This window comes from Varroa jacobsoni, unplaced genomic scaffold (assembly GCF_002532875.2).
Source record: "Varroa jacobsoni isolate VJ856 unplaced genomic scaffold, vjacob_1.0 scaffold_1238, whole genome shotgun sequence".
Taxonomy (NCBI): Eukaryota; Metazoa; Arthropoda; class Arachnida; order Mesostigmata; family Varroidae; genus Varroa; species Varroa jacobsoni.
In genome coordinates this window covers 22,852-44,940 of record NW_019214140.1, presented here as the reverse complement: position 1 = coordinate 44,940, position 22,089 = coordinate 22,852, and the positions used below count along the sequence as shown (strand labels likewise).

The 22,089-nt window shown below is 43.4% G+C and overlaps 1 protein-coding gene and 1 long non-coding RNA gene across 4 annotated transcripts in view; one reads left to right on the top strand and one right to left on the bottom strand.

Annotated features, from left to right (window-relative positions):
* LOC111267907 (uncharacterized) overlaps positions 1–22,089 on the bottom strand; it is a 112,546-nt gene that overhangs the window by 71,343 nt on the left and 19,114 nt on the right. The gene's annotated exons all lie outside the window — the stretch shown is intronic.
* Positions 884–20,187, top strand: LOC147752469 (uncharacterized). 3 transcript variants are annotated; one of them, XR_015313998.1, is made up of 3 exons: positions 884–1,016; positions 17,982–18,062; positions 19,050–20,187. It is a non-coding gene; the product is annotated as an uncharacterized LOC147752469 (long non-coding RNA). The 3 variants fall into 3 exon arrangements; XR_015313999.1 differs by lacking the exon at positions 19,050–20,187 and having other exon boundaries at positions 884–1,741; positions 17,982–19,038; XR_015314000.1 differs by lacking the exons at positions 884–1,016; positions 19,050–20,187 and adding an exon at positions 5,211–5,470 and having other exon boundaries at positions 17,982–19,038.

Below are 22,089 nucleotides of genomic sequence, written 5' to 3'. Positions count from 1 at the left end.
AGGACACTGTGGTCACCTGCAGTGGCAGATACCATTTCCTGACAATTGCAGTTATTTTGATATTACGGACTGCGGTGCTTCTCCAGAGATCGAATGGTCCGAGTCTGCGTAGCGGCTGGTGTACTCATTGCGAACCCAACGTGCTTCCACACACGCTTGTGCGTTTCCCGTTTTTTTCTGTATGTTCTGTTGGTCGATGACTGATCGAGAATGAGTATAATCGGTATCGACACATAAAAAATCATAACGAAGTGATAGACTCGCTTAGCCCTTCGTATCTGCCCTATTACAATAGTCTAAGATGTGGATTGACACGCCTTATGAGGGAGGTATATCGTCGTGACGTTGTATGTTGTTATCACTATTATAGGAAAAAAGTTACCTCTACTGGTCAAACATGACTATATATAAAATAATTTTTCAGATATTCTATATGCTAGTAGTTCTTATGAGGCGCTGCAGTCTCTCACGATGCATACAAATTACGTTTTATAATAATTCGTTTTAAGGTGCCTAGAAGTCAAGTTCTTTGCCCGTCAACGAAGGGTGTATAAAATTTAAACAGCTTTGTTTAAACACCGATACGCTCTCAAATCGCCACTGTAAAATATCGAACCGTTCACTTGACTGCCTAATATTCTTATGGCTCCGGATTTTCTCGACCTCCGTATAAGCCATAAAAGCACCAGCCTACAACTGCTACCGTCGACAGCCCATATCTACGAGTCACGATCGCACGTTAGAGCAGGGTGAGAACGAATATGATCGCCTCTTCTTTCTTCCTATGCTTTCGTCTCCTTTACTTAAGCGCCCTATATATATATATAGCACATATTACGTAGTAGTTCAAGCGACTGTAGCTGCCGTACAGTATTATAGCAGACGTGCCGACAAACTGAACGAAAGAGAAACCATTGTCGCCGCCGCCGCCGCCGCGCCCCGTGCTAGGAAAAGTTCAACAAATAGCAATATGAGAAACAATATCACGAGACGACACCCAAGAGATACATCGCCCGGTAGGTAACATCCGGCTTAGTTAACAACAACATAACTGTAGCTGGGACGAGCGTCTAGCAAACGACGGAGATATGACCGGTACATTGGGTCAGGTTCGGTCGGAGTTGTAGCGTCAGGAGCAGGTAGCAGCTACCGGCTGAGCCTCCGTCGGATGTCATCATCTTCGCCCCACGACACCATCAGCAGCAGGGGCAATTGTACAACAGTTGTTGTGTGTCGTCGCCTTTTCCCTACTTTCATGCTACTGTTATTTGTTTCGCCATACGACAGTGCGTGTGTTTAATCGTCTGCATCTCTAACGGCCTGTGTTGCAGTTATAAACGTTGCTATATCGCAAAAAGAGCTGACGGCGTTATGCTACATCCATATGTATGTATAAGGTAAAGGGAAAACTGTGAGCCATAAATCACCCGCAACAGGAACAATCTTCACACAGTATGAACGTATCTGGTGGAATGGGGGGTGGGGGCATTTTCATCAACGTGACTGGTCACTCGCATCTACTACAATCTAGTGTTAAAGTGTCTCTGCCCACTTAGCGCCCATTGCAAACGTTCGTATTCTTTGCTTAGTTTTATAGTGCTAAGTGTATCTGTAACTGACGGTAATAATAGGAACGTCAGACGTTGCAGCACTCTGAGATGAAATGCTAAGAAAATTAGTTGCGCCTAAGAGATTGGATAAAAGAAAGAGAGGAAAAGACGCCGGCCGCCAAATATCTATGGTAACTATATTCCAGTGAATTGCAATTCTAACTATTGGAATAACGATGATGCTACTTGTCAAGAACATCATCAAGGCCGGGGCAATGACCACCATTGTAATCACGCTTAGATTATAACACACATTTGCCCACCATTTGCTCGTCACCTTTCAATAGGCACGCCTCAATTTTAGTCCAAATGGAATAATCACACACTGTTTTTTTCTATAATAATCAATAGTAATTGTTGTTTTTATTATCACCGATGTCGGGCCGCCTCGAATGGACGGACGCGGGTTAACCCAGGGAACCAGTGGGGCTTTTTGTCACCCCAGCAAACTTTGCCGCCACTTCTTTTCCAACCGTAAATGATATAATATTACTTGAGTATAGATGCTAATGACAGCGTCTCATTCGAAAGGCCCCATTGATATCTTCCGTTCGCTGGTGCTCCAAATCGTATTGTTTCTGCTTTTTTTTTTTTTGTGATCCGCTGCTTATCGGATTGCCCGCCGCAGCTGATCGTACAGGTCTGACGCTGAATGAAAACGTATAAAAAATCACAGCGATCGCGTGAACAATAATAGCAATAGCAAGAAATTAGATTATGGCTGCAGCGAAACACTTTCGTCACTGCTAATATCATGTGCGTATACGGAAAGGCCAGTAGTATAGTCACCTCTTCTAGTTGTTTTAAGTGACAGTCTGTCACAAGCGTCACATTTCACCCCACTGCACCCCATGCAACGCAAAACGCTAGAAATGTTTCGTGTCAACGTCCTGTATGTGTGTGTGTGTGCGTTGTCCGTTTTTTTATAATGCTCCCTAACGCATGCTGTCCTTTAAAGACGCAGCAGACGGAATCACACGCCCTTTCTGTATTCGCTTGTTTGCGGAGCCTCGTTGCGTGTTGATAGAATTATGTACGCGTGCAGGCATTTTAGGTTAGGCGTATTTTTTGGGCGTACGCTTTACAGAAGAGTGGGAGAAACCTAATTTCTCAAAACTTGACTGGCTAAACCGCAGAAAAATGTCTACATGGCCTGCGTGGACCACAAGGAGCCTGCATGTGATCCAAACTCTGTCCACTGCATAATGCGCAATATTTGTTTACTCACAGTAATGTTGCCATAGTATCGAAATTGAACTAAATATCAACATGTTTTGTTAAATGTGGTCTTATTACTAGCTCTGACACTTCGGCCTTAAGAAAATCTCATTAGAAGGGAACGTTTTTTATATCCTCTGCTGCTACGATGAGCCATTACACATATAGAAATCGTTAAAAGTGCGACAGCTAGATGAAATGCGGAATTGGGTGTTGAAAGAAGGAATTATTTCTAGTTTCTAAGTTATAAAGAATTATCTTAGAAATATGATGAAACGTTACTCAAAAATTACTTTGGGAAAGTTCCTTTGCAGTTCCAACAACGTTAAATATTTCCGCTTTAAGTAATGCATACATTCAAATGCATTACTGTCTCCAACTTACGTTACTATTAAGTGAATTTGAAGCATAAGTTAAAAGGTAACGTAACGACAGCGAAGCATTACACATTTGGCGTACGTATATTACTCAATCAGGATTCGCTAACCCACCATAGGGTTACTCTCTTGACTAAGAACTGATCCTGAATGAATGTGGTCAGCGTGACGGGTTAAGACGGCAGCTTAAACACGCTCAGGGAGGCGCTCGTTGTATTGGTTCAGCCCAGTTGTTACTGAACGGTGGCCTATCTGGCTGCATTTTCGACTGCAATTACGTAAGCTTCTTAGTGTAGATTTCAGCTGATGTTAGATCTTTGTACTGTTCTCTTTACATGTATTCTTTAACCTTGCTATTCATATCGTTAAACGCGTGATTTTGGGGGAAATAGACTTTCCATTATTACATAAATAGTCGCCAGTATATCTCAACGTGCCACACCTAACTTAGACAGTAAGCGGCGAGTGAGAACTTGAAACTTCGATTCCTGAGTGGTGACCAAAAAATTTACTGTATTGGACAATAGTACTACTTGAATTATCGACGCTAGAGGTTAGAATAGTATTAGGTCCGATCTACATGAGATATTTGATGTGTAGCAACAAACAACTGATCGATTTGGTACGTAAATCAACAGTATCCTGATGGAAGGCCATCTATTGGAAAAGGTACTATACTTCCAAATATAGCCCTACAATTATAACGTGAGGCATCGATTCGATGTACCTATACTTACTTGGCAGTGCGAACAGCTCAGAACCCCAATTGAGGGTGAAAAATAGAAACATTATTCTTGAATCGTTCACTATCGTATTAGCACAAATGAAAATAAAGCGAATAGACGGAACTTGGCCTTCTACATATGTGGGTTCGTGTTTACATCGTACGAGCTAATTCCTCATCTGTACATCATGGATGACTGCTTATAATTATGTCTAACACAGTAGGTCTCTCTTACCGTAAAGCTTTATTCGTTAAATCCAACGATTCGTATCAATTGATGATTATATACTGATTCAAAACATGAAAATATTACAAAGTAGGAGAAAGTCCTGTTAGTCGTATCACGCTGCTAACATGGTTCATCGACTTTTATGTTATGAAATGAAAATATGTATGTCCAGGTTATTGCCAGAGCTTATTAGAAACAGGACCATTGAATTTTTACGTTCTCCTACCCTTTTACTATTAGCGTCCACATAGCTCATGCTGCATCGGAAATCAAGACGAGGGACGACACTTCGATCCGTCTCTTCATAAACAACGATGAGCATATTCAGCCAGACTGGGTTGGTCGTTCTGACGTCGTTGTGCCAATTCTGCACGTGCTTTTGGTGCCGTCTTGCTGGCCCAGATCCTTGATCAAATCGTAGCAATAAATTATATGTGACTTTGCAGTCTTTCCATGTGTCTCCTGATTGTAGCCGTGGTCCCGTGCCACCTTCCCTCACGTTTTCTTGCAATCATGAGGTTATTCCATTATCTCTGCACGTAAAATAGCAGACAAAGCAAGCCGTCTGTAGTTTCTACTTACTTTTACAGAATCGCAGCTCCTTAGCCATTTATTTCTAACTGGTCACCCAGCGTGCACCGTGCGTTAATCGATTATCGTGCAGTCACTCAATAACATCGTGCTGCTAGCATCTCTTGCACTGATATTCGGCGACAAACTGACCTCAACTTGTTACGACGCTAAACGTACGTATTTATTATACAAATTAGAGGTAGTCGTCGGTAAGAAGAGGATCGATCAACTCGTTTTCAATAATTGAGCCTCCTGATCCTCTGCTATTGCTTCGCACACGAGCGAAAGGCCAGCGTTGCGGGAACCATGTTGCGCAGGCGGATCACGAGTAGTCTATTCAATCTGCCCCTGCGAGCATTACTATCGAGCAGGGTATTATGGGGACGGTTAGAAATATTAATTCATTGACATAGTTAAGCGATTACTCAAAAGAAGTGTGTTTTTACGCATAGCGACGCCTTTTTTTTCTATAGAGTTCCAAACGTCTTCCTGTGCCTCAAGAACAGAAGCTCTCGTGGCTGCACTCGAATGGTCACTCTCAAACGGACAAACAGAATGAAGGTTTGACCTTGAGGAGGAAACCGTCACGGGACAAATAACTAGTAAATGAATAGAGTGAAGCAGCAAAAGAGAGTTAACTTCAAATGGAAAAAAAAACACTTGCTATTCTAATCTCGATGACACTGGGTGGTGTAGGAAAGTACACAGCGTAATACAACGGCACGCAAAAACGAACCAGGTAGAGTAGCAACGAATGTATCTGTAACAATCGAATTGTTCCAATGATAAATCTAATAAAAAAAACAATACAATAGAGCTGAGCCTGCGACTAACTATGGAAGCAGCTATATCGTATAATATAAAGCTATATATCAGCTATATATATATATAATATAAAGAGGTATCATCACCTTTGTCTCTCACGAAGGCATGCGATAATATCAACTACAATAAGATGTTGATTATTTATGAGAGAAATTAATTTTTGAAATAACCTTTGTTTTTAGACGAATGTTATTTATTTTTTTTTTTATCATATTTTGATAACTTCAATGTGTAACGCATATTATTTTTTCTACCAAGAGGTAAGCAGACCCGTAATAATAATAGCGATTTTCATTTAGACAAAAGTCAACTACCGTTACTTGCATATACACGTAAGCAGTATTATACAGAAACGCTCCCAAAAACGGAGCTTGAGTCAGCGACTCCTGGTTTTTTCAATTAATTGATGTTTATGTCAGACAATATACAATATTAACTATCGTTCTGGTTAAGCGGTTACTCTCAATAAGTGCAATAGCGTGAAGCTGACTTCTGCTATTCCATTCTGGGTAAGAAGGAAGGCGCCATCTTCATGATATTCGACCCATTTGCAATTGATGGGAATGCCTAGTCGTGCACACAGACGATGAAATGGAATAGCTCTCTCTAGCTGGGAAATGCAGTAAATCACACCGTGGAGCGAAAGGAACTCGGGGAAGAAAGCCGGTGGGGTAGAAACACGTACTGAAACAACAAAGCTCCAGCCCGCCTTAAGTTAACAATTTTACTCGTTGGAAACCTAGGAAATCTTGGCAAAGGGTATCTGTCTAGTTATGCCAAGTTCAACCTCCACAAAAAAATCTTACGTAGATTATCATTGCATCTGCCAGACAGTAGGATATTTCGTGGTTACGATAGACGCAGCGCTTCTGCTGTTGTGAACTATGGTGGAAGCAATAGAGACAAAGAAGCTTATTGAAAAAAGCTTTTCAACATACCTGCTTCGTCTATATTTGGGTTAGTTAAAAAAAATGCCATGGCGTTACGTATTCACCTTTCCGTATAGTGGACCTTGTGCTCGTTACAAGTTATAGATTTTTATATATCTTAAAAACTTAAAAATTAACTGTAAAGTTTAATCAAAATGTACCTATCCTATGCTAAGATAATAATTAATTTTCAGGTAGTTACAAGGTTATAGGTTGAACTCGGCTTGCTAGCTTCGCTTATGGCAATTGCCCGTTTCCAATATCTCTGTGTACAATGCATGCACGTCTTACCGTATGCATAAACTTAACCGTTTTGCGTCCGCCTACTCTCCTCTAGCAGAACCGTTCGCGTTTATTATGTTTCTGCTGTTGTCGTCGCAATGAATCAATTCAACCCCACTGCAAATTGTACAAACTATCAAATACCAACAAACCTTCGCAATATATTCTAGGCTTCGCGGTGATCCCTGTAGCTATGTTTAGAATCAATGACAGGGCCCCTGTAGCCTCGGCTGTTGTATCGCAGGCATCTCTTCTCTAGCTTTGCTTTTGTCGTCGTCTCCTTATTATTTATCATTGTCTTCTTCCATTTAAAAGGCGATTACGGCTGCGCCGATGATCGTGGAATGCAAAGAATCGACATAGAATCGGCAAACGCTACGGCTGTCTCCCAGAGGGATAACAGTTAACAGAAGACAACCAGCAAAGAGATCCCGTCAAAAAATCACAACAACTGATGACGAGCACCGGCCGTCATCGGTTGTAGTGATGGCTTGCCCTAAAAGATTCTACCGGCAACGACATACCTCCACCAAATCGGCCAGGGAGCTTGAGGAGAAAGGGGTATTCGTCGCAGCTGCTGCACACAGCTTCGATCGGGGGCTAACAACACCGATTCTCCAAGCGAAACCATCAGACAGCAGCGAGGTAATCGGGCAGCAAAAAGCCAAGCAAAATAAGTGAGAATAGAACAACAGGAAAACGTGCCAAAAAAGTCTGTCACAGAAGCAATTGTGTTGCGAGTGAAACGGCCGATCATTAGGAAGACCACACGGATCCCTTTGTGTGTGCATCCGTCATGTGGGTTTGTGTGTGGATAGTCGGAAGATATGGCTGGTACCTGCGTTAATGGCGAGGGCTCCAGTGGTTATGTGCTCAGTCGACTTGAGACAGAAACTCAACACGAAGTCTTTCTTTACTTAGCCAAACTTCACACAGGAGGTTGTTCTGTGTTAGTGATGAGCGGCAGACAAAGTTCTGCCACACCGTGGAAGACTATCAGCAGCTTATTTGCCAGTTCATTGGCACCATCGATCGTTGTCTTCAATGAGGTGGAGCAAACAGTGGGGCAGATTCACGTTTGGCTAAACATGTATTACACCGTACATATTCAGCCGTCGAATCTGTATATCTGTACGTACGGAAAGGTGTCTGCATTTGAATTTGGAGAGAGAATCTAATGTGGACTATAAGCGAATGATAGTTAGGAGCGCTATTAACAAAAGAGTAAGAAGAATAATATAAACATACGTATACAACACTATACATATATATCATTTATAAAAATTTCAACAATGATCCAAATTGTTGTAGCACTCGACACTACCGCATTATATCCCTTGTTGGTGGTGGTCCCTATATAATAATGTATCATTATAGTGTAAAAATGTATTAAGCATTTAATTGGCAATCACATAGTAAACTTCCAATTGTGTTATATAGATGTATATATATTGTGACAAAGTGTTTGTCTTCTGAAATATTGGAAGTGAGATTGTTGCCCAGGTTTAGATGGGCAGAGTGAAAACTCGCAACAAGAAGTTTTATTGGGGCATTTTTATCTTGTTTTTTAGAGTATGACACTTATCATCTACTATTAACAACAGACTTCGGTGAAGTGCCAAACACGTCTATATTTGAAGATCTATCTGAGATGAATATTTGCAATGCGAACAAGGTCATGACAGTTATCTCGTAAAACAAAGAGGGAGGTAATAGAGAGACCTATTAATGGAAACCTACACAGAAACCTAAAACTATAATATTGTACAGTATCTTTCGTACTGAGGTCGATCATGATTTGAAATGTATGAAATCAAGTGTCGATGGCACTGATCATGCCACGCCTGAAATGGGTAAAACAATAACATTTTAATTTGCTCAAATATACCCTGTTGTCTGACGTCGTTATGCGCGAACGTCATTGATGTTTACCGGTCATAAGAGTTATAATGATAAATGTTAGTCTACATGTTGAGGAAGCCGTTGTCTTGGTTCAAAAAAGGAACAGAAAGGCTGTCATGCCTGAATATATTTTATGATTTTTAGTTTTTCTTATACGGTTTAGACGCTTGTCACAAATAGTGTTTGATGCGCCACACGTTGCTTGAATGATATGATTTCATTAATTATGGAACTATTAAAATAAATACGTGGATGCCACATTCGACCGACATCTGCAAACATTATGTATAATGTTTATGTATTATGTATAATGACCTGTAAGTCGTATGTATACGACTTACAGGTCGATCTGTCGGATAGATTTTTTTCCTTCCTTTTCTTTCTAATTTGGTCAGTACTGCCGCCACCATTAGTTACCATTTGCTCAGCTCGCTTATACTCAGCCCGTTGACCACCGCTAGGGTCTCGGGCTTAGGAAAAAGCAATATGCTTTCCGTTTTGGCGTCGATTTAGTTTATATCGTCCTAGCTTCACTCATCGCTGGCATTTGTCCTGACGGCCTTACCCTCTTCCTGTGGTAGTTCTCTCTCTGCCTGACTCTTAGCCTGATGCAAAGGCAGAGTTCTATAGGAATAGGAGGGACCCATAGTCCTTTTTAGCGCGCTAGTGCGAGATTTCCTTCGGAATCTTAACGATAAAAGGGAAAGCGTACGACAGTGTGACTACCTCTGGCGCGAGTGCACGTTCAGCCTTCCGCCTGATCTTCTTCCATCTTATCGGTCTTCACACGCTTACCTAGTCACTGTATTCTCGCATACCGAAAAAGAGTTGCAGACTTATAGGATGCACTAAGATTTGGAGACCTAGCCATGACGATGCACATTTCTTTTCCTTTCTTAACTTCCGCCGCTACCAACACAATAGAACGGGCCGGACTATGTTCCGCGCAGGTAAGGGAGCTGCAGAAGAACTGGCGACTTCGCCAACCCATTCGCCCTCGGCTCCGAGGGCTGCCCAGCTTCAGACTGTTCTCCTTTGGCCCACGTTTCGTTTTTCCTTTCACCTTCTTTAGCAAAGACGTTATTTGAAGATAAACTGGCTGTCCGGATCCGGAGAGACTGTGCAGAGAAAGAGCAGAAGGTAGGAAAAAGGAAAAATGATGAAGTTTGCGCACTTGTGATCTTTGCCCTTGTTCACACTGCTTCTTCGCGTTTTTCCTTGCAGGGCTGCTACTGCGTGCTCACTGCTCGGACTGAGTAGCTGGTTTAGTGAAAGCCGTGGCCGTGCTGCCTTTCCCAAAGACAAAGGGTTCTATACCACAGAAGGTCAAATGGACGGGTCGTAGTTTGTTGTACTGTTGGCGTGCAATAGGCTGTCCAGCATAGCTGATACCAGCAATGTATGAATGGCAGCATGAGTCCTTCCGGTACACTCTGCAACCGTTTCTGCCACCGCTTGCACGTCGACAGCCGATCGACAGGCGGCAGGTCGACGCGATAGGCATGTGCCATGACGAACAGTTCTTCGCTAGCAGCCTGCGAAGCCCTCTCCTCCCCTGGCCTTACCAGTTTCCATATTCCAGCTGCCGTGTGCGTTAATATATGGCTTCTTTCCCTTTGTGTGTATACATGCGATCGTCGTATATAGAATATAACTTTGCTTCTAATCTGCTGTAGGCATTCGCTTCTCTATCGACTACTGCCTTTTTTCTGGTTAGGCTTAGAGCCGTCTGTTCAACCTCTTACCTCCTGCCGCTCACCAAAAGGTGCGCGAAGCATCAATTTGTCGTTTCGTCCACCGTACTGTCATTGACACTCCCACTACTGTTGTCGCTGCTGGATCGTACGGACAACAGCAGCAGCTGCAGGTGAAGCAGGCCTGTCTGTGTCATCTTTTCTTCATATATCTGTCCATCTATTGCTGCGCCTTCCTCCCGCTGCTTGCTATTCTTGTTATTTGTATGTCAATTTTATTCATTGCTGCTTGCACTCATCTTGCTGCCGCATCGTAACAGCATGGAACTGGGGGGTGTTTCTCTTATATCTCCGTAAAGGCCGATTTCGAAGTCCAGGCTGCGCCTTGCTAACCTTCTTTGTCTTTATTCTGTACCTCTATACTCCACGCTCTATGTACCTCGATTTCGTTTTCTGACTTCATCTGACTATAACTGTGATGAAGCGGGCCGCTTTCCCAAGACGCACTGAGGCAAGACCTTTTGTATTCCACCCCTCTGCCGCGACGTCCGTCGTTACCCCGTATGACGGAACGAAAAGGAAACGTCTAGGGACCCACTTCGCCATATCCAATAGATGTCGTATAAAACTCAATTCAATGGGCTGGCTTTCGCATGCTCTATGAGGCCGTCGTTCTACCGAATCCGCCGGTCCGCTTGGTAGGACCGGGTTGGCAGGGTGTGATTCACACGAAAAGGGCGTAATTTTGAATACGAGACTCTTATCCTTTTCGGCAGTAACCGCAGCAGCAAGAAAAAATGTTATTGTCGGTGGTGGACAGCAGACCAACTGTTTCTACTGGCTCGAAAGAATAAGCAGAGGGATGGTGGGGAGCGGTCGCCATTGTGGCAATTGAGCTTGTAGTCGATTCAGCTGCTCGTTGCGTCGTACCGACCTGTTCAACCACGGTTCACTTATTTTTCTTAGCTCAGGCTCTCACGAAAGACAACAACTATAATAGCGCGAGCACTTGTAGGGGACGCTAGAACTCTAGACGTCTGCATCTAAAATCAACAAGCGGTGCGACAGGTGTTCCAATTTGTAGGACTACGGTAAAGGCAGGGATCATACTCGTCGATACTCCGCTTGTGTCGAAGCTATGTGTAGGGTAGCGTTGCAGGTGCACAAGACGGACATGACTATTCATGTGCTGCTTCGGTGTTCCTTTTTATACGCCTAAATACCACAAACGGTAGATGAAGTTTCCCGCTGACTTGATCAATAGTAATTTCCAGGGAAGGTAGACGATTATTGGGTGGCATATTGTTCTGCTATTGATGCTGTCTTTCATAGCAGAGCGGAACTCATCGATTGTTAGAAGCAGAATATCCTATTGACTAGTGGAGAAATGCGTCCTTTTTGATCACGGGGGATATTACCTTCAGCCACTGAATACGAGTCAAATGATCAATAATGCTTGTATGTATTTACATCATTGCTCGTATCCAGCTGGAGTAGCACACGAAAGTTTTACCCATTTAATAGGATGAACTACATATGTCATTATATTATATTACTTATGTGTGTAACCTGTGCAAAGAGGAAATCGGGAAGTTTGGATAAGTGCGTTATAACTTTAGGTGCGTGAACCTTAGACGTGCAGCGAGAGTGAAAAAACCTTAATTGTATCAGTTGTATAAATCGAAAAGCAGATGCAGTCTTAGAAAATTTTCATTTCATTACGTTCTGAGCCACATCATCTTAGACGTTTTATTATATGTGTTCCACGAATCTAGTTTTCTCAGAATCTCCTATACGTTTATCAAAAAATTTACTGCAATTTCTCGGCAGGTTGCATCTGCGGACCTAATTTTGATGTGCGTTGCCGAAACACGTGCGTGCCGAGCACGAAAAAATAATAACATGGCCTTTATTATATCTAAGCAGAAATTTGAACTACAATCCTGTTATTTATTACTACTTGTTTATTATTAGTTATCAGTGATTATTGCTATCGTTTCTTAGTAACACCTATTTCATTCTTTCGTAATAATTTTATGTGCAAAAAGTACCACGAGAAACAATGCATTATCGCCAGTAAAGCCTGACGCGCTATATTGCCATCGTATTTTGCGGCGGAAAATGATTTTTTTTTTTAAATTTCGACATTCGACTTCAATCAAAGACCGGTAGAAAGGAAAGCAAGAGGGACAGATGGAGCGCATGATTAACTAGAACAAATACCGGCTTTCAAGATTAAGCTCCGGCACGGTAACCATGTCTGCGCCCTAAGTCAAAGGCTCGGTGGCAGACGAATCCGAGTCGATGCAAACGGGGAGTGAAGGGAGTAAAATGCTCAAAAGAATAATGACAACGGTGATGAGCAGGCAGCAGTGCCAGAAGCAACAATAATAACGGAAGTTCAATGACAAAATAATCAAAGTAAATGAAACGAACGAGCGAAGTGTTTCGGAGGTTAGGATATATCCCGGGGAGATGTACGGTGAATATTTGGCTACCCTCTGCGTCGCAGGGGCACATGTCTGAGAAAGCTAGGAAATTAAGGGTAGACTGCAGGGGATAGAAACTGGGTTGGCAGGGACGAGCGGTGGGGGACGAATCTACCTTCCGCGAAGTTCTTCGCCGGCAGGAGACCCTCTGAGAAGTTGATTTAATCATCATCGTCGTTTTCGTCATGATAATCAACAGCATCGGTGGGATAGCAGCATCTGCCTTCCGTTTTTAAGATATTGCTTGTATTGCCCGCTTCGAACGAGAGAAGTCTGCGCGCTTCTACTATTTTACTCTTAAAGTGTGCATTGCTGGACTTCTGGTCGTCGTTCCATCTTCCTTGATTCCTTCAGGGCTGACTACGCTACGTTTTTTGCCAGCAAAGGCCTGTGTTTCGCCGCCATCTATAGAGCCTCTGAGAGACTCAACTATCGTATCTGTCGATACAGAATTTGATTTGAACGAAGTTTCGTTCGAAGCCGCTGCCGCTGTAGCAGCAGGAGTTTTGCTTGGTGAAGCGACCTTGTGTTACCTCAGTCTTCTTTCTCGATCTCGCCTGCTTCATTTTCTCATGTTGTTTCGCGTTTGCCGGCCTCTCCCCCTTTCTATCTCTGTTTTTCTCAGTGACCCGCGGAGGGTCCTACTGATGCCACCATCGAAAGATTGTCCCTGCAGCTGTACTCATGGCAGCCGATTATTTGAAAATGGGGAACACAGGAAGCTACTTGCTCCATGTCTCACCATCATCTGTCTCGTAACTTTGACGAAAAGAACCGGTTAGAAACAGTTCTGAGGAGCAGCACTTTCCTTCTTAGTCAGGCGGACGAAATGGCACACCGACAGCAAGAAAAGTTCACTTGGTACCGACCCACTTCTTCTATCGTTGTGTGCTTTCATAGCTTTCAATGGAGCTATTTGATTGTGCGTTGGGTTGGATTGTTGTGCGAATTAGTAACAGTACATTAGTATGCAGCCTATTTCGTTTGTAGCGGGACTTGCGCTGTTGAGCGGTACTTGGAAACTCCATGAGGTTGACACGATACATTTTAAGTACTTGGCCCACGGAATGCCCGACTCGGCTCGTCTGTGTACACAGATAGAGTACACGGGCATACAGAACCCGAAAACGCATGACATCGGTACACCCGGGCAGGCTCGGCTTCCTCTAGACATAAATACAAACGCACAGTCACATGCCCTCAGGTATTTCTAAGCGGGTTAGCCCTATCACTTTATTCTCTCTATCTCTCTCTTTCTCTTTCTCTCGCATAGCAGTTCCTCATCTGATATTTTATGCACACGAATTGACTGTGACATTTAATATCACAGCAGAGTCTTTTTTTGCATTATAGTTCTCCTGTTTTTTTTCTCGTTCTACTCCACTTTTTTCTAACGTAGGCTCTTCAGGTAGGCAAAGGGCAGAAAGTAGATAACGAGTGATATCGAAAAAGAAGACCAATGACTCCAAAAAAAACGCGCAGGTCTATGGGAGTATCATACACTGGTTAATGCTATAACAAGAACAACAACAATATAATATCACATAGGCTCGCCGTTGCTAGCAACAGGTGCTCACGAAAAACACAGTAAAGTCAAGTGGGCCAAACTAACAGCTCGAAAACATAAAATAGGAGCAGCAGTCAGTTGAGTGAATGAGCGGAGCCTATACTACCAAAACAAACGAGGGTCTATACAAACCTTCTACAAGTTTTTTACTGTGTTTCGCTCCGTTGGTCTGCCTGCCTGTGGTCCCGCCTAGCGCCGCTTCCAGTCAACGGAGGCACCGAAAATGTTTGAAAGTGGGACGACTTGTATGCAAAGGGCCTGCATCTAGTAGGCCACCTTTTGCTGATAGTAGGAGTAGTAGCAGTAGTGGCGCCGAAGGAGGCAATAGAAATATATAGAATGAGTGGAACAAGGTGAGTGAATTCTCTACGAAGCTGTCGAATCTTCTCAGCATCAAACTTCTTTGGTTCTTTCCCTTAGGCCTTAGCCTTTAAGCTTTCGAAGCAGCATCGGTTCTTACTACTGACGGGTGGCAGAAGGCTGCCCATCTGCCAAGCCGGCGGCAGAGCCCAGTAGAATCCAGTTCAACCTAGATGGGATCAAGCAAGGACCGGATAAGACCCTACTTGCCAGCAAATCAGCGTGCTGCTGCTGCTACGAATCCCTTGACTACTGTCCATTTCTGTCTCGTCTTTACGCTGTCCCACTGATCTAAAGGAGGTTGGCTCGTTTGCTTGCCAATGCAAGTGATGGCCAACGCGCCCGTAGAAGTGCCTGTGTTAGAATCGAGCGATAACCAAAACACCGTCAGTTACCACCCAAAAGGTGCCATTAACAAACAAGAAGTAGAAAAGCTGGCCGTCGGCGTTGGATATATGCTTTTGCAAAGAAACGCAGGGCAAGGGGGAATAGAAGAGATCACCGTAGTAAACACCTGCTGGCAGTCGCAGGTGGCAATCAACGGGAGCGGTTGCGAAAACGCAAGAGCTCGGACACAATTACTATGACTACCACTTACGGGAGCTAGATGCAAGGAGGCAACAAATCCATAAACGATCTGCGAGCTTAAAGCAGAGCCGAAGAAGACTTACTAGACCTAGCGGTATAGTGTTAACGACGAAATCGACTTAAGGAAGGAGCGAAGTAGTAAACGGTACGCCGCGATGAAGGCGACGACAACAATAATCATAATACCGAAGGGTTCGAAAACGTGTGTGCCCCTGCAAGCTGTGCGATAGGCAGGTAGAAGTATGGAAGCAGTGCAAGCAAGGGAAACGGCGTTGATGTGGGTTTCTATGACAAACCTATCCATATCCCACTCTCAAAATTGATCTCTCTGTCTTTAACCAAGCCGCTGTGAACCTGTGGCGATGCGTGTGCGAGATTGAGACAATCATAAAGAGAAAACGACGTCAAATTTCTCGCAGAAGTAGATGTTCCTCTTTGCCTCTGTCTCTGCGGCTGCGGACTCTGGGACAGGACTATTACAAATGCCTCCATTATATTCGAGTTCAAATTATCCCAGTAAGATAAGTCAGTTTGACATTGCAATGTCTAACAAAATAGTTTGCCAGTAATAGCCAACAATTACTTTCCGAGAAGTATTCGAATGCCCGGGCAACAACACTGTTGTAAATCCTGCTTTCCGCCCAAGCTTTTTTCTTCTTGATACCTGTTGCCATCGGATAGGGGCCAAGGGTGAGAACCGGGATAGTCCTGTTGGAGGGGAAGATGAAAACGTTTGTATATGTATCGTTGGCTGCTTCTGCTAATTGCTTCCAAGCACGCCACAGCCTTCCGCTTGGAAGAGGCGTCTTTATAGCTACTACCGTCATATCTACCTATCATACTCCTACTTAGGCGGATACGTCGTCTCTCTCTCACTCTCTTTGTCCATTCCTGTTGCCTTTTTGGCATCGTGCTATACGGCACTCCTGTACCACCCCATACCATAGCGAGGCATAGCACACCACCGAACGACCGATCAATACATACCAGATCCCCTTGCACACCTATTTGCAGTACTTAGGTTTCTTCGCTTAGAGCTCGTACCCCGTTACGTAAGAGAAAGAAGGCACACTGTGGGGATCCTTCGCCCTCAGGCTCACTGCCTTCAGGATGTCTGCCATACCTCTACCCTATTGCTGTTGGCAACACGTCCGCGAACCCCAACCTCTTTCCTCTATACTCCCCCTCAGCCTAACGTCAGTCAGTCGTTGACGCCGCTGACTGCTTTTCTGACTACTGCTCAGGTAGACTAGACTCTCAAGTATCCTTCTGCCGCAAGTATTTCCATGACCCGTATCTAATGCGAAGCCTGCAAGGTAAGGGGCATTAGCTATCCGATCCAAGCTATGCCCAGTCCTGCTTTCCTACGTTCGTACCCGTTAGGCTAAGCCCGTTAGAGTGATGCAGTGGCAGCAACGCCTACAGCTGCAACAGCAGCAATGGCAACGGCACCAGCATGGGTCAGTAAATGCCAGGGCCTAGTGGTAGACTTGATAGCTATGTCTTCTCTACTCTGTGGTAGGGCGGGTGAAGTAGGAGCAGCTTATTCGCTCGTTCGTTCGTTCGTTCTTTGGAGAATATTCGGCATGGGTCTTTGACTATCGGCTTCTATGTATATACATATATATATGTCTGTAGCATCTCTGCCAGCTCTTGCAGTTACTGTTGAATGAAAGGCACATGTGGCGCTTCTTATTCGGTCTCTCGCAGTGTAAGTAATCATTGAGTAAGCGGCATGTCACTGCTGCTATAGTACATCTGTATGCATGTGTTTAGGAGCGCATGTTAAGTAGATAGTAGATGAAAATGTGCCTGTAGGTTTATTCTACCTGATCGTTCCTCTTCCATATATCACTTGGGCACGTAAACGTTCTTGAAGACCGGATAAGAACAGGGCGCCGCTATCGCTGGTGGAGCAACTGCGTAAAAGTTTGCCGAAGTATATGCGCAGAAAGTTCGCGCGGATCCATGTACACCGTAATAGCTACTAGGCACTTGTTTTATTATAAGGCCACTAGATCTGGCGGTACATCAAGTATGCGAACTGAAAACCAATAATATGTTGTAAAATCTTTGAGTATAGAATGTCTACATTTACAGACTGCTCCAAATTATGCTAAAATAGCGTAAACTTATTTGACCGTCTTATCATTCCAGCTATGATCTCTATTCTACTCGCTGGCAGATCGAAGCATGCGTGCACTCAATTGAACAGGACAATTTGCTTTATTTGACATTTTCGGACTTACATCCTTATTATTAGTGGCTTAAGTATTAAATTATTACTTATTCTACGAGTATTCTTCAAGTACTAACTAAAAATAGCAGGGTACCTGGTGCTTTTAAAAGCCAATAGAGCTGCCTTTAGTCACGCGTCATTTTGTTGCCCCTCTGCTGAGAACAAACATTTTTGGAAATAAGCACGCTTCCAGTGCGTTTAATAAAACTTTAAAACAGGTTTATTAGTACATAATATTATAATTTTGAACTAGGATTAATTTAACTAACTACAAATTGCATTCGCCGGTAGATCGACTAGCAACTTAATTAATCTCGTGTTTTTTGTACTTCCTGACTGAGATAAAAAGAACTCATTTTTCTGCCATGTCGACAGGTCTTTATTTGCATGAGTATCTCAAGGCCCAGACAAATTCCTCTTGGATGGACGCAACCGGTTTTCATTCAACGAAATGTGGTGCGTACTCAGGTGGAAATGACATAGTGGGCGTCAAGAAAATTGCAGGGGGAAAAGGGAAGACCAAAAGGACGAGGCCGAGATGGCTTAGCTAAATATAGCCCTCTTTCCCTTGGATCGCTCCGCGCTTCTACGCGACGTTGCCCGAAGAGGCTGAGCAGGCCTGTGTAAAGAATGATGGACTCGTCGTCGCAATTTCACAATCCGATTCTCAAAAATGCCGTTACGCTAAATAAAACTCTTGTCAGCTGTTATATTTTTACCATTTCTAGTCAGACTATGTACAGAAGAAGCGCATCGCACACGAATTTTCACTTGTAGAAAATAAAAAGAGCTCCTGATCTCACTCGCCCCGAGGCGGGATTCCCAAGATAATAAAGATATGTCTAAACCATATAATAAAATATGTCAAAATACTTTCAGTGTTAATTTAAGCTGAAAAATCAAAAGGATTAAATAAATGGTGCGAAGTGAGCAAAAACTAACGCAACCGTTAACAAAAGTTCATCATTAAGTGGTCGCTACATGTTCCTATCAATGAATGCGTTCCGTACCTGTAAAATGAAAAATTAACTTATATCCTTTGTGGTCATGATCATTATTACGTTTATATATAGTTTTTTCTTCATTTAATTCAAATTTATATCAGGCATTCTTTTAAACATGTAACATTTTTCCTCTCTGTAGTACATTCAGCATTATGGTCAATTTCAGTTACTGTTGCGTGTCTAAGCTTGCTTTATTGTATAACAAATATTTGAAAGCTACCAGCCTAGGCGCTCCTCTTAGACGAGCAAGTGACCGACGTCATTTTCACAACTATTACCTTGATCAGGTCTTCTTCGTTATCTACGCTTTATTGACCAGTTTTCTCGTCGTAGAGTGGTTGTTCTGACAGGTGCGGCCAAATCATCCATAGGTGCACGATCGATTCCAGTCCCGCACTGTCTTTTCTCCTTACGCTTGCGCTCGTTTTTCTGCCCACAGACATCCGGTTGCCATCACACAGAGACTCATCGACAACTGCCACTCGGAACCCTCTCGTATACCTTCTCACAAACGGGCTGTTTACCCTCGGCTGACATAACCAGACCTACGTAACTCGCCTCACTTCATTTTCTGCTGCAGCTGTCGCTGATAGAAGCACAACTATGAAAAAAAGGCACCCTGCTAACATTCGAAACCTTCCCGGCAGGGAACTACGTGAGTCTTTGGCCACTGTCCTAACCATCTCGCTTTTCTTCGCAATATGTGTTTATCTGTCTCTGCATTCCCACGCAAAGGCGTGGGAATGCTTAGATTGCTTGCTAATTTTGTTCCTGGTGTTGTCGTCATCGGTGCCTTTCGCCTAATGAGAGAGGGGAGGCCACCAGGTAGGTCGTCGGTCTCCAAGTGCCGAGAGGCTGGCCGGAAGTCCCTCCTGTCAACCTTAGTGGCTGTCGGGATTGACACCACGACATTGAATGCCTATAGAACCTTACAATGGCTTGCCCTCCCGCGACCAATTCACTATACGCTAATACTACCTTTATCACCACCATGTTTACACGACGGCGAGGTAACGTGGGGGACCGAAAGGCCGCACCGCCGTGACTGTGTACGAGCTCTCAGTATAGCATCCCTACTAAGGATCATCTCTAGTGTCTTTCATTAAGTTTTTCCCTACTTCCTCGCAAATAGTTCCTAGTCGATCGCAGCTTCGTTGCGATCACCATTGGCATCCCCTTCCTCATCAGATTCCCAAGCGTACGTATCTATACCTACGCCAAACCACTGACCTTTACATGCCACGAGGTCTGGCACCTTGACCGATGTAATTAGCAAAAGGGTTTGCCTGTTCTGTATTTAAAAACAAACCGGCAGAGGAGCGAGATCCCAAAAAGCGCGCGATCAACGTTCGTTCGAAATGAAAATATAACAAACTCCTACATTTGCAACAGCTGTCGAAAACGATATAGAAAAAATATATAATAATATTTAAAGATATATGAAATATAAATGATGAATTGATCAAGGGACCCAAATATAGGCTCATTTTTATACAGGAAACCGACGACTTCAGTTTGCCATTTTTGTAGGATGAAAATTCATCGTTTCTTCTCTGTCTACTCTGGTGTTCCTGAGTACATTTACTAAGTTTGCTGTCAATATCGGGGCCATAGTAATTAAGAATTTGTGTTTCTGCTTTACAACAACTGCAACGAAAGGCTAAATATGCATAAACTCGATTAATCTACTTTTTTCTTAATAATACTTATCTAAAACTACATTAATCATCACAGCCAGATGATCCTGTAAACGCCATAAACCGGTAGCTGGTACGTACTATCGACTTCGATTTGCTCTGTCCATTCAGGATCCAACCGTAATGATCTGTATCTTCCTCGGCAATATCAGACCTTACGCTTGCAGTTTGGTGCATTTTCGTTCATTTTCTTAGCCTTCTTCCCCTCTGTCTGTTTTCCTATATCTGAGCAGCAAACGGCTGGAGTGGATGAGAGCACCGCGGTAGCAGGGTTCGCTCTGACGAAGTGGATTCTTTCCGGGTACCTCCTACGTGCGATTCCCTCGGTGTCCAATTATTCCTGCAATTATTGTTTCATCTTCAACTAATATACAGCGGTGAGCCTCACAGCTTCAAAGTTCCTTCCGAGTAGCTGTGCTAAGAGTGGTGAAAGCAGCAGGTTTATTTAAAAGACAATCTTCTTGTTCGTTCAATGGAAGCTTTGTTCAGTTACGAGCATACGTCGAATATTTCACGGTGGTAATCTTCCATTAGACAGTCTCTGAGACTAATAGTTCACCCCTCGTACTCCACACCAATTTCGAGCCGATGCCGCCCGCTCGTAGAAACAATTATAGGCATTTGATTTTCGAAAATAGGTGCCTAAATCTTGTCCAGGATTCATACCTCCGCTCCGCCCCATCTTCATAGTTATTCTCGGCTTGAATGCGTTGTTGTAACCACTTCGGTGATTTGATGAGAACACAACATAAATGTTACGCATGGAGTATCTTATGTTCAAAGCTTATTTTGTATTCGAATAATTGCCCCTCTGATGGGTTCTACTTAGAAAATCCTTTTTGTTCTTGGTGGGCATGCAGTGTACCGAGGGAAGATTTTCACTTTGTTTCAGCCAGATGCTGTCTTATTTCTATTCGTTTCGTGGCACGCCTGCTGTTGCTAAGCGGAAAAGTGGATTGAATGTGCCTCCCAAAGAAAGCGCATAGGAAACGCTGACTTGAAAAAGTATTAGAGATTATCTATCAATCCGCAATAATGTGTCCTGCTCCTGAAAACGGTATTGGCCCACTGTTCCACAACTGTGTGGTTCAATGTTTTGAGCGAAATTACGAATTCGATACTTCACCAAGATGCTTTGCGAATGAAGGATATCTTAGCAGAAAGAGACTTAAAATTGCAAAATTCATTGTAGCCTAAATGTAGCAACGACCCCGCAACGAATACTGATTACCGTAGACGAGCAACCGAAATGAAATACGGATAGCTCCTGTCGAAGCGCTCGATTTCGACTACTGAGAGATTCATGATCAATTCCTGTTGTTTACATGGACATTTAGCCAGGGCTGAAGAACGTCCTTGAAGAACGGGTCCGGCATTGACAGTCAATCGAACACTTAATATCAGGAAGCTTTTTCCTTTTTTGCACCCTTCATGTATAAAATACTATTATTATGCTGGAGGGGCAATTTACCATCGTCAGTTATTACAAATGACAAAATATTGCTTGTTTTAGGTCCGGAAAGGCTAGTTTTGCCTACTTGTTATGGCTAATTAAATACTTCTTTCAAACTAAACTGAACCCTCAGTTGTATACAACAACCCAACCAGAAGGGGTTACTAGCAATGAAAAACACTTGGTGCAATGCCCATTTTGTAAAATGTCCATGAAATTTATTCTCCAAACATCACAGTTGATGCATTGTGAGCTAAATTGCTCAAGGAAACGCTAATGGCACAGTTGATGGTCACCATCGTCATTTACTCATCGATGTACCGCGCGAA